Source organism: Zea mays, chromosome 8, assembly GCF_902167145.1.
Source record: "Zea mays cultivar B73 chromosome 8, Zm-B73-REFERENCE-NAM-5.0, whole genome shotgun sequence".
In the NCBI taxonomy this organism is placed as follows: domain Eukaryota; kingdom Viridiplantae; phylum Streptophyta; class Magnoliopsida; order Poales; family Poaceae; genus Zea; species Zea mays.
The window spans coordinates 60,331,890-60,346,681 of NC_050103.1; the positions used below are offsets into that span (position 1 = coordinate 60,331,890).

At 41.6% G+C, this 14,792-nt stretch overlaps 1 long non-coding RNA gene across 1 annotated transcript; it reads left to right on the forward strand.

Annotated features, from left to right (window-relative positions):
* Positions 1 to 8,858: 8,858 nt before the first annotated feature.
* On the forward strand, positions 8,859 to 13,453 carry LOC118473098 (uncharacterized). Its single transcript, XR_004851952.1, has 2 exons — positions 8,859 to 9,028; positions 13,212 to 13,453. It is a non-coding gene; the product is annotated as an uncharacterized lncRNA (long non-coding RNA).
* The last annotated feature ends 1,339 nt before the right edge of the window (positions 13,454 to 14,792 follow it).

Consider the following 14,792-nt stretch of genomic DNA (forward strand, 5'->3'; position numbering starts at 1 on the left):
ACCAGAGGATGACCATATTTTCTCTAGTATACCTAAGTTATATAGAACCTAGGAAAAATACATGGAACCCTAACCTAGTGCTAATCTAAGGTTATAATTTTATTAGGCATTTAGAAATCAAGAAAAGCAATGATTAAAAACATAAGGGCAAATACAATAATGACAAGAAAAATTCAGTAGACCTCTAACTACTAGTATACCACTACAAAAATGGTGAACACCCCAAACCATCACAGTAAGTGAGTTAAACAAATAGAACTTGGATTTATCTAATACTTCAAATAAATCAAAAGAAAGGCTTCAAATGTGAAACAGTGAGCAAACCAATTTTTACCCAATTACTTATGATGTAAGTCACCAGAGAAAAATATGAAACTAAGATAAAAATATGATATAATACACCTCACTCCCTACCCCATGAAAAAAGCCATATATTCCAAGAAATTCTACCACCCCTTCCCTTTGAGCAAAATTAGCCAACTTCTAGAATGTTTGCTCTTGCGCAAAGAAGAAGATAGAAAAATTAGAAAATTTGTTGTTTGACATTTTTCAAATATAGTAGTAGTAGAAAGCAGCACTAGGCCCTAAACCTTTAGAAAATCACAATAAAATGACCAGTGGGTATCATTGGCTAAATTTTGGTACAAAGTCTTATTATTACCCCTAAATGCCAGCAAAAATAAACCTTAGGGAAAAATCAACTGTTAGAAGAGAGTTGTAGTTCAAAGCACCCCCTCTGCCCTAAATTTTAATATTTTTGTACAGAGAAAACCGTTATCATTTTAAGCCTCAATTTTTGAGACTTAGTTATCCAAATCAGTGATAAGCCACTGTAATTGTTATAGAAGTTTTGGAAATTTTTAAAGCTATGTGGTAATTCAAACCTACTCTAAGAAGCATAAATAAAAAGGGAAAGAAGGGATAAATGAAGTACTAAGTTAATTCATAAATGCTTCAGCCAAGAACCCTATTTAATCATCACTAAGACATAGAGGGATTGTTGAGTACAACCTTAATCCAACTTCCTAGATTGACCACACCTACTTCTAATTGCCAAGTATACCCCAAAAACCTAGAATAAGGGAGCTAAGACCTGCCCTGCTAACTTGAACACTTCACCTCACATTTCAATTATTAATTTACATACCATTGCATACATATATCTTATTCATTGCATTCATTTAGATTGCAACCTCGCTGACGAAGAGTACGTGCTCATCCCCAAGCAAGGAGCTACCCAAGAGGAAGCCCAGGAGACAGCTCAAGAGCCTGCCACCGAGGATCTCCCCGTAGCCTCAGCTTTTGAAGGCAAGCTCTGATTTTATGCATAACCATTATATATGCTACTTTACTACACTTAATGATTGTAGGTCTGTAATGTGCACTTAGGTGTAGGAGTTGCTTGAAACCCAAAGTCGCATGAACCCAAGATTCCTTTTTGAGACGGATACTAATATGCTAGGTCGAGTAGTTGCTTTGCTAATCAGGATCTTGGTAGAAGTCAAGTGATTTTTCTAGCACTCGTGCGAGGTCAAGCATTGATTGTATTCATCTTGATAACGGGATCTATGATGGTCTATGGAATTGGATCCAGGGTGGATGCCTCGTGCATGGGACGAAAATGGAATTAAGGATTAATGTGTGGATACCTGAGTCAAGCGTTTGAAAGTACTAAACACATGTCGGGAAATATGGTAACCGGTAAGCCTAGTACCTAAGTGAAGCCGGGCGCAGACTTTCCTCCTCACTTGTCCTGAGACTGGGTCTCCCATGCTAGCTATGGTGGGTACAAGTGTGGTCACTGCACGACGGCAGCCGGGGTCAGTGGAGCATTGTATGCCAAGGCGGTGAGCCCTGGCCGCGAACGGAGAATCGATGGGGACGGTAGACGTGTGTGGGGACAGAGTGTCCCTACATGTCGTGTGTTTAGGTTTACCTTGCAAGGTTAAAAACTCAATTCGAATCGTCTGCTTCTCGCAGTTAATGAGACTGCTTGACGCCTTGTACTTCATTGAATAAAATGTGAAATGAGGTTTTACTTTAGATAACATGTTGATTGTACTAAATGGTTGTTACCATGTATGCTTACAAAGGAGCAAACCTAGCTAAATTAATTCTTCTAGAACCAGAAACGCTAAAACTGTTTTTAGACTCAGCTAGTTCTTTTGGCAAACCAAACCACTCAACCAAACAGTTGCATGGTCTAGAGGTAGAGGAGTAGACTCCTCACACCGGGTAAGTCTAGCTGAGTATTAGTATACTCAGCCTTGCTTGTGGCATATTTTTTTTAGGTACGCTACATGATATGGTTGATGGTGTGACTTGGCCTTCCACCCAGCCACCGAGTTGGACGGTTGAGTGGGATGCTACCTCGACAGGAGAGGATCAAGAGGAGTAGGGGCTAGGCCTTGCCCTATTCCTTAGTGTCGACATTATTGATTATCCGCTGCATTTAATTCCGAACTTGTTATCTTTTGTCAAAACTCCGATTTATGTAATAACTCCAGTACCTTAATTTGTGGTTTCATGATTATTGTATTCTCTCTATGCCTCACCTTCGCGTGAGCTAGTGGTACTCGATCCTTGGTAAGTGGCTTTATCAGACTAGATCTGAGGGACTAACGGGTTATTCCGATTTAAGTGTGTTGCTGCCTCTAAGGCATGACTTGGGCACTTAAGCTGGAATAATTCGAGCGATTCTGCCACAATAATAATTATACCAAAATTATTTATAACTAAAATATTTACTTTTGGACCAATATTTCTATATTAATTAATTGGATTCAATATGAAAGAAATTCTACTAAACATCCAAAAACCAAATATGAGAAAACAAAATTACTCCAAATGCAAATAAAAATCAAACACTTGAAAGAAAAATTCATTACCATATTTACCATTAATAAACTAAATGCATTATTTTTAGTTGATGGTTTTTATAGTGTTACATCGCTGGATTGTGTTGCGAGTCTGTAGGCGTTTGGTGACATTTTCCTCTTGACGATGAAGGGCCCTTCCCATTTAGGCTCGAGTTTTCCTCGGGATTCTGTTCTGCTGGTTCTAATGAGGACGAGGTCCCCCTCGTCAAACTCTTAGAAGTAACAGTGTTGTCTCGCTAAGCCTTCATTTGTGCTTGATATTTGTTCAATGCTTCGAGGGCAGCGACACGATCCCCATCAAGGAGGTCGTTCGCTGTTAACTCATCAATGTCTGGTGTGGTCGTGGTGCTTGTTCGGGGTGATCCGTGCTTGAGCTCTTGCGGAGTCATGGCCTCTCATCCGTACTTTAGTCTGATGGGGGTGAATCCAGTGGCTCGAGATTCTGTTGTGTTGAGTGCCCAAATGACTTCGGGTCGTTGCTCGGCCCACTTGCCCTTTTTGTCGTCTAAAAGTCTCTTCTTCATGGTGCTGAAATTTTTTCCATTGGCTTGCTCTACTACCCCATTGGATTGTAGGTGGTAGACAGACGCGAACACTGTCTTTGTGCTGATGTAGTCTCAGAATTCCCTAAAGTCCCGATTGTCGAATTGTTTCCCATTGTCTACTGTCAACTCGGAGGGAACTCCGAAGCGATAGACAATGTTCTGCTAGAAAACTTTTGTGATGTCTTCGCCGTTATTTTTTACACAGCCCTGGCTTCAATCCACGTAGTGAAGTATTCGATTGCGACAAAAGCAAATTTAAGGTTGCCTTGCGTGGTGGCCAATGGTTTGACGATGTCGAGGCCCCAACACTGCAGTGGCCAGGTGTGGGCGATGAACTTCGTAAATTGCGAGGGGGCACCCATCCGAGGTGATGAGGACATCCTCCACTATTACCCGTTGGCAAAGACGCAATTGGCCCAGTTGGCCCAATTGTAGTCGAACGGTGACCGTGTGAGCCTCAGATTTATCCCACCTCGCTTAACTTGGGAGGAGGAAGCCACTTTAAAATGGAGAGCCACCCTTCCCCATTGGACTACTCTTTTGGGGCGATTGGGCCTTTCCCTTAGTTGGGTGTGCTTAATGAACTGTTGGGCTCCGGGCAACCCTAATTTGTTGGGCCTCGGCCAACCCCACCTGGGCTAGGTGTATCATCTGGTATCAGAGCTAGGGCCCATTTTAAGAAGGTGGGAATGATGAGGACATCCTCCACTATTACCCATTGGCAAAGACGCAATTGGCCCAGTTGGCCCAATTGTAGTCGGACGGTGACCGTGTGAGCCTCAGATTTATCCCACCTCGCTTAACTTGGGAGGAGGAAGCCACTTTAAAATGGAGAGCCACCCTTCCCCATTGGACTAGTCTTTTGGGGCGATTGGGCCTTTCCCTGAGTTGGGTGTGCTTAATGAACTGTTGGGCTCCGGGCAACCCTAATTTGTTGGGCCTCGGCCAACCCCACCTGGGCTGGGTGTATCACGAGGTGAGAATTTTTGGCACACTTCGCACGAGCCGACCACTCGGTTGGCAGCGCACACAATGGCTGGCCAGTAGAAACCTTGGCGCATGACTTTAGCAGCGAGGGACCTAGGTCCTGAGTGTGAGGCTAGTTAGTGTCGCTAGATCAGATAAATATTGTTTTAAGGACTCGAAGGTTGTAGCTTTCTCTGGGCCCTAGGCGAAGTCCTTGGCTCCACGCAGCGGTTTTAGGAATGGAAGGCTTCACTCAGCGGACCGCGAAATAAATCTATTCAGTGCTGCTAGTCTTCCTGTCAACCGTTGGATGTCTCAGGTCAACTGTGGTGGAGCCATGTCCAATATAACATGTAACTTTCTTGGATTTGCTTCGATGCCTCTGTGCAATACAAGGTAATCGAGTATTTTGCCTTGTCGGACTCCTAATATGCATTTCTTTGGGTTCAAGCGCAGCCTGGCTTCGCGCATGTTGGCGAATGTCTCTGCGAGGTCGAAAAGATGGTCTTCTTTCTTCTTGCTTGCAATGACTATGTTATCAACATAAGTGAAAATGTTGCAACCCATCTGACTTTCGAGCATGCTTTTGGTGAGCTGTGAAAATGTTGAGCCAACATTTTTTATGCCTTTGGGCATTCGCACAAAGCAGTATGTGCCGAAAGGCATAATGAAACTTGTTTTGGCCTTGTCTTCCTCTTTCATGTAGATTTGATGGTAGCCCTAAAAACAATCTAGCAGAGACATGACTTTGCATCCTGCTGCAGAATCAACGATTTTCTCGATTCTTGGTAAAGGGAAGTTGTCCTTTGTCCTTTATTGAGATTGGTGAAGTCGATGCACATTCTCCATTTTCCGTTTTTCTTTTGCACCATGACAACATTGGCAAGCCAGGTGGGGTAATCAATTAGTTCGATTAATTTTTCTTCTAGTAAGCGGTGGACTTCTGCCTTCGCCACTTTGGTTTTTCATCAAACATTTTTCACAGTTTTTGTTTGTTGGGGCGCACGGTGGGATCAATGCCCACGCTATGCTCAATGATGGTGCGGCTGACATCGACGAGGTCTATAGCAGACCACACGAAGACATCCTTATTATGATTGAGACAAGAGAGAAGCCTTTCTTCTTCTACCGGTAAGAGGTCTTTGCTGATTAGAACTGTTTGCTTGGGGGTGACAGAGTCCAGGGGGACTGTTTTGACTCCCTCATTACTCTGCAACTATGCCTTGATCTTTTTGCCTTTGTTTGGGCGAGGGCTGCTGGGGTCTTCGTACTATGTTGTGAGACAATGCACATTGCGCTGGTTGCGGACGAAGTCTCTTTTTATGTTCCTAGCTACCTATTGATCTCCATATATGGTGATTGCGCCCTGGGGCCCTGGGATTTTCATACACAAGTACAACCCGTGTATCGTTGCCTCGAATTTTTTGATGGATCCTCGCCCCATGATGGTGTTGTAGGGATAGACCATGTCGACTATGTCGAAGGTGACTTGTTCACTTCGTGCATTCGGCGTAGTGCCAAATGACAGTGGTAGCTCGATTTTGCCAATTAGGAAGGTTCCTTTTCCTCCAAAACCATAGAGAGGGTTATCTGCTGGCTTGAGTAGGTTGTGGCTTATGCCCATTCGATCGAAAGCGTGTAAGAAAATGATGTATGCCTAACTGTTGTTATCAACGAGTACCTTGTGCAGATCCCATCCTTCTACTCGGTAGTTTATCACCATTGCATTGGCGTGGGGTGCACTACGGAGATCGACATCTCTGGCATCGAAGGTGAGTGGTATATGGGACCACTATGATTGAATGACTGGCCCGGTAAGGGCTACATGATTGACCCTTCGATAGTGGTCTTTCTTCTGTCGTTTTGTGTCGAACTCGGAGTTGGATCCTCCGATAATCATGTGAATGACCCCTCGAAAGGGTTGATCGGTTAAGTCCTCTTGTTTCGGTGCTGCTGGTGGTGGTAACGGCTGATTTGGATGATGTGGTGGTGGTGGAGGCGGTAGAGCTAGGATCTCTTGGTTTTGCTGGTGAGGATGGAAATGTTCATTGTGGAATTGGTGTTGGTTGTACTGATGGGGATGGTTGGTGTGGGCGACAACTCTTTGGTTGTCACCCGGTTGGTTTCTGGCCATTTGATCCTTTGTGGCTTTGATTTCAAGGCAATCCCTGGTTAGGTGTGCTGAGTCTTCGCCATGGAAAAGATAATAGAACCTTCGCTGCTGTTGGCCTCGACCTCTGCCCCTACTTCTGGTTGCGTTACTGTCGCGGCCTTGCTTTAGAGGGTATTCGTGACGACGAGCGGTGTCCCCAGTTCGCTGCTGAATGGCGATGTTCTGCACCTGGGACTGTGGCCGGTTAAGTCCGATTGCGAGGGCTTGACCCATGTCCTGTTGGACTGCGGAGTGTCCTTGGGCTTTCGTTGTGACTTGATTTTCCTTTGGTGGAGCTCTTCTAACCGGGCATACTTTTTGAACAGTTGATATAACTCCTACAAGTTTTTGGGTGGGTCTCTTATGCAGTGGCTGTATAAAATAACTGCGCGAAGGCCGTTGATTGCATAGTGAATAGCTATTTGGTCATCAACCGAAGGCAGTTGTGACTTCAAGAGGAAGAATTTCTTGTAGTACTTTCAAAGGGTCTCTTTTTCCTGCTACCTGCAGAGTGGTAATTCTGCCAGGGCATCTGTGTCTGTCCTGTACCCTTGAAAATTTAACAAGAACTTGTCGCAAAGTGCTTTCCATGAGTCGATTGATACTCGCAGCAGTCTTGTATACCATGTGAGGTTGTTCCTTCGAGCGCTATGATGAAGAATTTGGCCATGGTAGTTTTGTATCCTCCAGATGATGCGACCACAACTTGGTAGCTCATAATGTACTATGCTAGGTCAGTATTGTTGTTGTACTTTGGGTAAGTACCTACCCTGAAGTTGTTGGGCCAAGGTGAGGCTTGGAGATGTGGAGCGAGAGGGCTTCGTTCATCAAGGTAGTTTAGTCCTTGAAAAGTAGCTGGGACAAGGACTGGTATGTGGAGAGGGTTTTGCTAAAGGTGGTGGGGGTCTTCGCCTTGCATATCTGTGATTTGTTGCTCTAGCTCTTTGGCCTTCTGTTCGTCATCTAGTATCATTTGCTTGACCTTGGCCTGCATGGTGATGCGCTGGTGCTTGGCTGCGAGTATTTCCTTTTGCTTCTAGAGGTGATTGTTTATGATGCGAAGTGCTCACAACTTGAGCTGGTCCTCAGATGAGATGTCTAAGACTTCACCGTCTTCGATGATGTCGTCAGCCTCTGGGGGGTGAAGCCTAGCGGAGGTGCTCGAGGTAGTCCCTCAGGGCTGCATGTGCGAATGGTGCCCTCTGGGGTGTGACACCACAGGTGTCAGTTTCGTGTTACGTCGGGAGATCTATCCTAATCTCGGATGCTCAGTGAAAATTTCTATTTCTCGCTCGCGTATGTCTCTGATTATCCAGACTATTCGTACACATCTCACTGAATTCGGAGTTATTCAGTCTCACAGAAGGCCAAATTTAGAGCCTGTTAAAAACTTTTATTCTCGGCGGGAATGCAACTCGTTAATCAATCTCGATTTATAAATCTCGTCTAAAGCTCATTTAATCAAACGCTCGACAGTTGCTAGTCGAGCTGTGTCCGAATCCAATTTTCTCGATGTTCGATCTATGTCCAAAAATTAATCCGAGTCCATACTCTCAAACGGAATACTCAGTATGTCGTCCTCTAATTAATTCTTACTCTACTCAGCCTAGTACTGTTGTGTCTGAACCGAATTGAAAACCCACTCTTGCAGTGCTTTTTAAAGTGTCACGATTCGCCTTCTCCGACTAAAAATCCAAAGCCGATCAAAAGTTTTAGAGAAACATTTGTTTCTAAAATAGTGCGCGAGAAAATTTCAAAGCGGAATCTCCAATGTGTTGTCCTCTAATAAATTCTTATCCGACTTGGCATAATACCTCTGTGTTCGATCTGAAATTCAAAAATCAACATCGGCGATGATTTAAAATGTCGCGGTTTGTCTCCTTCAATCATAAATCAGAAAGCCGGTCATATCTCAAGATGATTTATTTTTGAACCATGCGCGAGGAATTCTTTTCGAGCGAAGTCAAATCAAACTCTCGGTCATGTTAATCATTCGATCTTCCGTTCGCCCGAACTCTAATTCGCTCTGTTCCTGTGTACAGACAAATTCCGCAGGAGCATTTTATTCTTGCAAATAATGATTTCTTAGCCTAGAAGCAACCCTTTGCTTCTACCCTAAGCAACCCCACTAAAACCCTAGCCCTAGCACTTGTCTATAAATAGAAGGACCCCTCCCTTTGCACTTGGAAAATTTTCCATTCCCCCCTAGCCGCCACCAGCCCCTTCTCTTACTCCCCACGCCATCCTCCTCTCCTCCCATCCATGGAGCAGCAGCCCTCCCTCCATGGCGCCCACCCTCTCCAATGGTGGTGCTCGCCCCTCCCTCCCTCCTTCTCCATTGCTGCAGCTCCCCTTCGTGGTGGCTGTCGCTCCCCCTGCAGCAGCCCCTCCTCTGCTCTCCATGGACGCCAGCCATGGCAGCCCCCTATGCTGCTGCGTGATGGCTGGAGGTGGAGGTAGAAGAAGACTCCATGAGGCTATGATTGGTGGGTCCAAGGTTAAGTGCACAAGTGACCAAAGTTGTAGATTTTTACTCTTCCTTCAAATATTCATATCTCGAGTTTTAGAGCTCGTAAAATCGTGAAATTTATTTTGTTGGATTTCTTATGAAATACTCTAACTATTGGATCTATAGGTCAGCATGTTTTAGTGGAAAAGGTTTTCTGTATAAATTTGTATTTAAAAACTGGTTTACAAAACAAATGAACTTGCTTCTCTCCATAGTTTTATTTATATAAATCCAAAAATGATGAAACTTGTTTTGTTAGTTAGATGTTGTCATAGTCCATCTAAGAAAAATATAAAACTTGTATGTTGTTCACTGTTTTCTTGGTGTGTTAATTAAAACAAGTTAAATAGAGAAAAGAAGATTCATTTGCTTGTTATTTTTGGATCTGTAGCTCTATTACTCCAAATGGATTGAAATGTTTACAGTAGCCTCTTGGTGTGATGCTTAGTTACTGGAAAAAAATTCATGAATTGTTGCGCATGTATGTTTAAGTTAGTGATTTAATTTGTTTAATGCACATTAAGTAGTTTTAAATGATTTAAAAATAATGTATAGATGCAAAAATGGAAAATGGTGTTCCACTGTCCTTGCATGATATTATTGTAGCCTGAGGAAACTTAATAAGGTCATGCATTCACAGAAAATAATTAGTTTTAGATTTAACTTGCTCTCACATGCTTTATTGCATTAACAATTTTTTATTTTTGTAGTAAATAAAATATAAAACCTGAGCATGTGAAATTTATACATTAGTCATTATTTGTCTTCACCTATGCCTCATAAAAATGTCAGCCCCAAATTAGATAGTTTCATATGGTGAGCTAAAATTCTTACTATGACTATTATCGTGATGAATGGATTGGATAAAAATATCTAATAGCTGCGATGACTCATATTTTTAGGAAGTGTGTCATGTGATGGTCGTTAGTTTCGTTTTTGTGCTTAGGTTTGTAAGTAGGTATGTGCGCGAGTATGTTTTGGCGTAGATTAAAGGTTCATAGAGGAGAAATTGGTACGCATGTGTGTTAATCGGAGAGCCGACTAGTTATAATTGGGGATGAAGTGAGTAGATTGGAGGTATAGGTTTTACTCGATAAGAAGTTCGATCGGTGTGGTTTAATTGTTTGGGCATATGTAGTGTAGTGGTGGTATAAAAAAATGGGTTAGAAATCGATCGGCTAAATGGCAAGTTCGGTTAGAGTTGTTTTGTTACTTGGGATTGTGTGGTGAAGTGATGGCATGACTACGTAGCCATCACATCATCTATTGTGTGACTATGCTTAAGTGTGCCTTGATATAAATTAGAGGGTTTATGGTTATGCCATGATAGTCTAGAGCTAAACGCTTGTGGTACTCATCATAATCTTGCTTGGTAGTCAAATTAAGTCTTGTTTGCTCCCGAGCTGAAATTGCTACATGTATGCTCTCTGTTGGGGTGATGATTTAGTAAAGAAAGTTATCTTTTAGGAATATGTGTTCTATACAAAAGATGTATTTGACTTCAATTCCTAAAATGTCATGATCTTAGAATTAATGGTTTAGAAGTTATGCTTTCACAAATTCAGTAACTGAATCTGTCCAATTTCTGTACAGATTTCAGAAACTGCATTGTTTTCTTAAGTTAAGGTTACAATCAGTTCATGGTCATTATAATAAAGTTGTAGGTGCTGTTCGTATCTTGCTTGTGTTAAAATTGCATAACCATAGGCCTGATGGTTTAAGAGTTATGAATTTTACAAACTGGTTGATGTGTTTTGTCCACTGTCAGAACAGATTTCGAAAACTATATTGTTTGACTTGGTTTAACATAGAATTGCTTCTTGGTAATTATAAAAGTTATGTAGTACTTTTACTAAGCTTCCAAAAAGTCTTGGATCACTCTTTTTGGTGATCTGAAGGTTAAGTTATCGATGTTTAAAATGTGAAGACTGAATCTGCCCAGTTCTGGACAGCAAAGTCTTCATAGTGTATTTTACCTTTGATACATATTAAACCAGCCAGGGATGTTTATAAATAATTTGTAGAACATTTAATTAGATTTCTAGAAAGTCTAGGATCACTTTGTTTGGATACATGAGTCTCTAGTTATGAATTTTTGAAGTCGCAAGTCTGAATCTGTCCAAATCTAGATAGAGCTGTTGTGTTAGCACTGTTTGACCTTGCTAAGTGTTGAATCATGTTGAGGTAAAAATACCAAAGTTGTAGAGCACTTTTTAAGATTTCGAGAAAGTCCTAGTTTGCTATTTTTGGATCAATATTTGAAGAGTTATGATTAAAACAAACGACTGTGGTGCTGTTGTCCTAAATGTGTTAGATGTGATTGATTGCTCTACTCTATTGTGTTTGCCTTGAGTGATTGCTTACTTGTTTTGCTTTTGAGTGAAAATGAGTAATAATGATAGTAACTGATATAATGTGGTTATATGTAAGTAACTAGTGCACGTTCCTAAGTAGTAAATTAAATTGTTGAAGTCTAGTAAGTAATCAACTTCAATCAACGTTATTTTAGCAAGTGTCGTTATATGGATAGGAAACACAATTAATGATATATTACCATTTCTAATAATTGTGCTGCTAATGTGAGTATCACTAAATAATCAACCTCAATAGATTAGTATAATAAGCAGTGTGATTAGGTTATCACTTTCTTGTGTGCTCTTGGATGTATGCTTGCATTAGAGTATTGTGAATAATTGTTAAACCCGATTAAGTGACTAGTTCCTTTTCAACTAAGTCTGTATATAAGTCATAGCGAACTTATGGACTTAACTAATTTAATGTTAAGTAACTAATGGATGATTAAAGTGAACGTGGTAAATGCTTGTGCTCGTGATATCGTGTTGTGTTGCGTAAATAAATAAAATATTGTCGTCTTTGTAATGGTGTTAATGATGAACGCTGATAACGTACGAATAGCTAGCGCTTGCGTATAGTCGTATGGTGTCTTACAATTAAATGTTTAGTTCGCTACCGTGTATTTGAATATCTTGTGCTATTTTCATTATATTCATACATATGCATCTTGCATCTCATTTAGGACCTAGAGATGATGATCGTGCAAGAGATGTGGTGCCAACCACAAGATGCAGTTGGTGGATGACCCAAAGAAGGATGGACTTAACTAGTGGATGCTCGCCAAGCGAGTGTCATCTAGCAAACACTATCTAGTGTTAGATTACAGGCAAGCACTGGTTTTATGCATAACCGTTATATATGCTATTTTCCTGCACTTAATGTTTGTAGGATTGTACTGTGCACTTTAGTGTAGGAGTTGCCTGAAACCCTAGTTGCATGAACTCAGGATTCCTTTTGAGATGGATACTAGTATGCTAGGTCGAGTAGCTGCTTTACTAATTATGGATCTCGGTACAAGTCGAGTGATTTTTCTAGCACTCGCGCGAGGTCAGTAATTGGTTGTACCATTTTTTATATCAGAATGATGATGGTCTGTGGACAACGATCCATGGGGATGTATGTCTACGAGACGAAAATTGGAATAAGGATTAATGTGTGGTACCGTGTGTCAAGCGTTTGAACGTACTAAACACATGCCGAGAAATATGGTAAATCGGCAAGCCTAGTACCTGAGTGAACCTGCCCGCAGATTGCCCTCCTCACGCGACCTGAGACGTAGTCTCCCATTCCGGTTATGGTGGGTACAAGTGCGGTCACTCCACGATGGCAATCGGGGTCAGTGAGGCATTGTATGCCAAGGCGGTGAGCCCCTTTCTGTTGACAGAGAATCAATGGGGACAGTTGATGTGTGTGGGGAAGGAGTGCCTCGCCACGTCGTGTGTTTAGGTTTACCTTGCAAGGTTTAAAACTCGATTCGAATTGTCTGCTTCTCGCAGCTAATGAGACTGCTTGATCCATGCTGCTGCATCGAGTAAGAAGTGAAATGAGGTTACTTTCAAAAGATGTTGATTGACATAATGTTTGATACCATGCATGAATAGCTAGGTACTCATCTAGTCTAAATTATTATTCTAGAACTTGAAAAGATAAAACTTGATTTTAGACTCAGCTAGTGCTTTTGGCAAACCAAACCCCTCAGCCAAACAGCTGCATGGTCTGGAGGTAGAGGAGTAGACTCCTCACACCGGGTAAGTCTAGCTGGGTATTAGTATACTCAGCCTTGCTTGTGGCTAAATTTTTTGCAGGTACCTCCTTGTTTTGGTTGATGGTGTGACTTGGCCTTCATCTCTGCCACCGGGATAGATGGTCGAGAGGGTTACTGCTTCCGCAGGAGAGGACCAGGAGGAGTAGCGTGGCCAGGCTTCACCATGTTACTCGGTTTTCTCCGTTAGTTATTTCTGCTGCATTAAAATTATGGCTACTATTTCTGAAACTTTGATAATGTAATCACTAATGATACTTCTTAAATTTGTGGTATTATTCTTTATTGTATTTCTCTGTGCCTCACCTTCGAGTGAGCTAGTGGTATTTGATCCTGGATAAGTGGCTTTATCGGACTAGATCCGAGGGACTGATGAGTTTGTAACACCCCGGGGTCCACAAACACCCCGAGATGCTACTGGACTTCACTACCAACAACCAAACACTAAGCAAAATAAAATTTGACAGTGCCTCCTTTGTAATTATAAGCATCATAGAAGCAAAAGAGATATATCAATACAAAATGAATCATACTAGTATGATATAATTCTCATCAAGGACAATTAACCACGAATGAACCAGTTTATGCCTACATCGTACTCTAAAGTATGAACCTTAAAAGTCAATAACCCAAGCTAATTATTTGGTTCTTTAAGCAATGTGTGCAACGTGCCGCTACTTCCCACTCCCCTTGATAAGCATCAAGCACCTGCATTGAGTAATGCAAGAGTGAGATGAAACATCTCAGCAAGCAAATTGTTTTGGTGAGATAGTTAAACCACAAGATGAATTAATCAACATTTTACAGGAATCACAATTAAGAACAGAAATACATGTAGATATAGAACTCAATAGTCCCAATATAACCAATACCATCTCATTTCCTCGAGCAACCACAATAGTTTGTATAACACTTCACTACGTCAACAATAACTGTAAATTTCACTTCAGTGAATGCATGTGAATGCAATGCATATGTCATTTGCCTTCATACCTCTGAGGGTATGAAGCCGCATTGTACCCCTCCTCAGGCAACGTACGATGCTAAGTTGTACCGGTACGGTCGGACCATAGGTCACGACAAAAGTTCAGATGCAAATGAATCATGCAATGCATATGGCATGCTGCATTTATCAATATACTTCACTTCCTTCACATACAATACAAACCTCAAACAATACTTCATCTTCCTTCAGATAAATACAAACCTCAAATAATACTTTACCTTCCTTCAGATACAATACAAACCTCAAATAATACTTCATCTTCCTTCAGATACGTGAATTGATCTCATGGGTCATACTCGAACCATAATCATCCTCAATATATGATTGAGCATCAATATAATACAATCAAGTACAACATCATCATAGAGTTCAATTATGAAAGAATTCAATAATTCTGAATATTAGACTGTACGCGATAAAAATAACAAGTCAAAACGGTAGCAACCACCGCTACATTCACTTGCCTTCATCGAAGAAGAAGAATGTACTAGGCATGATCCAGACTGTAGCCACCTGCTGGCGGGCATAAAACTTAGTACAAATATTTCACAAACATTTGCCAACAATCAACAAATCGCTCCTACACTTGAAACCAAGACCCGGTGGAAAGACTCCCGC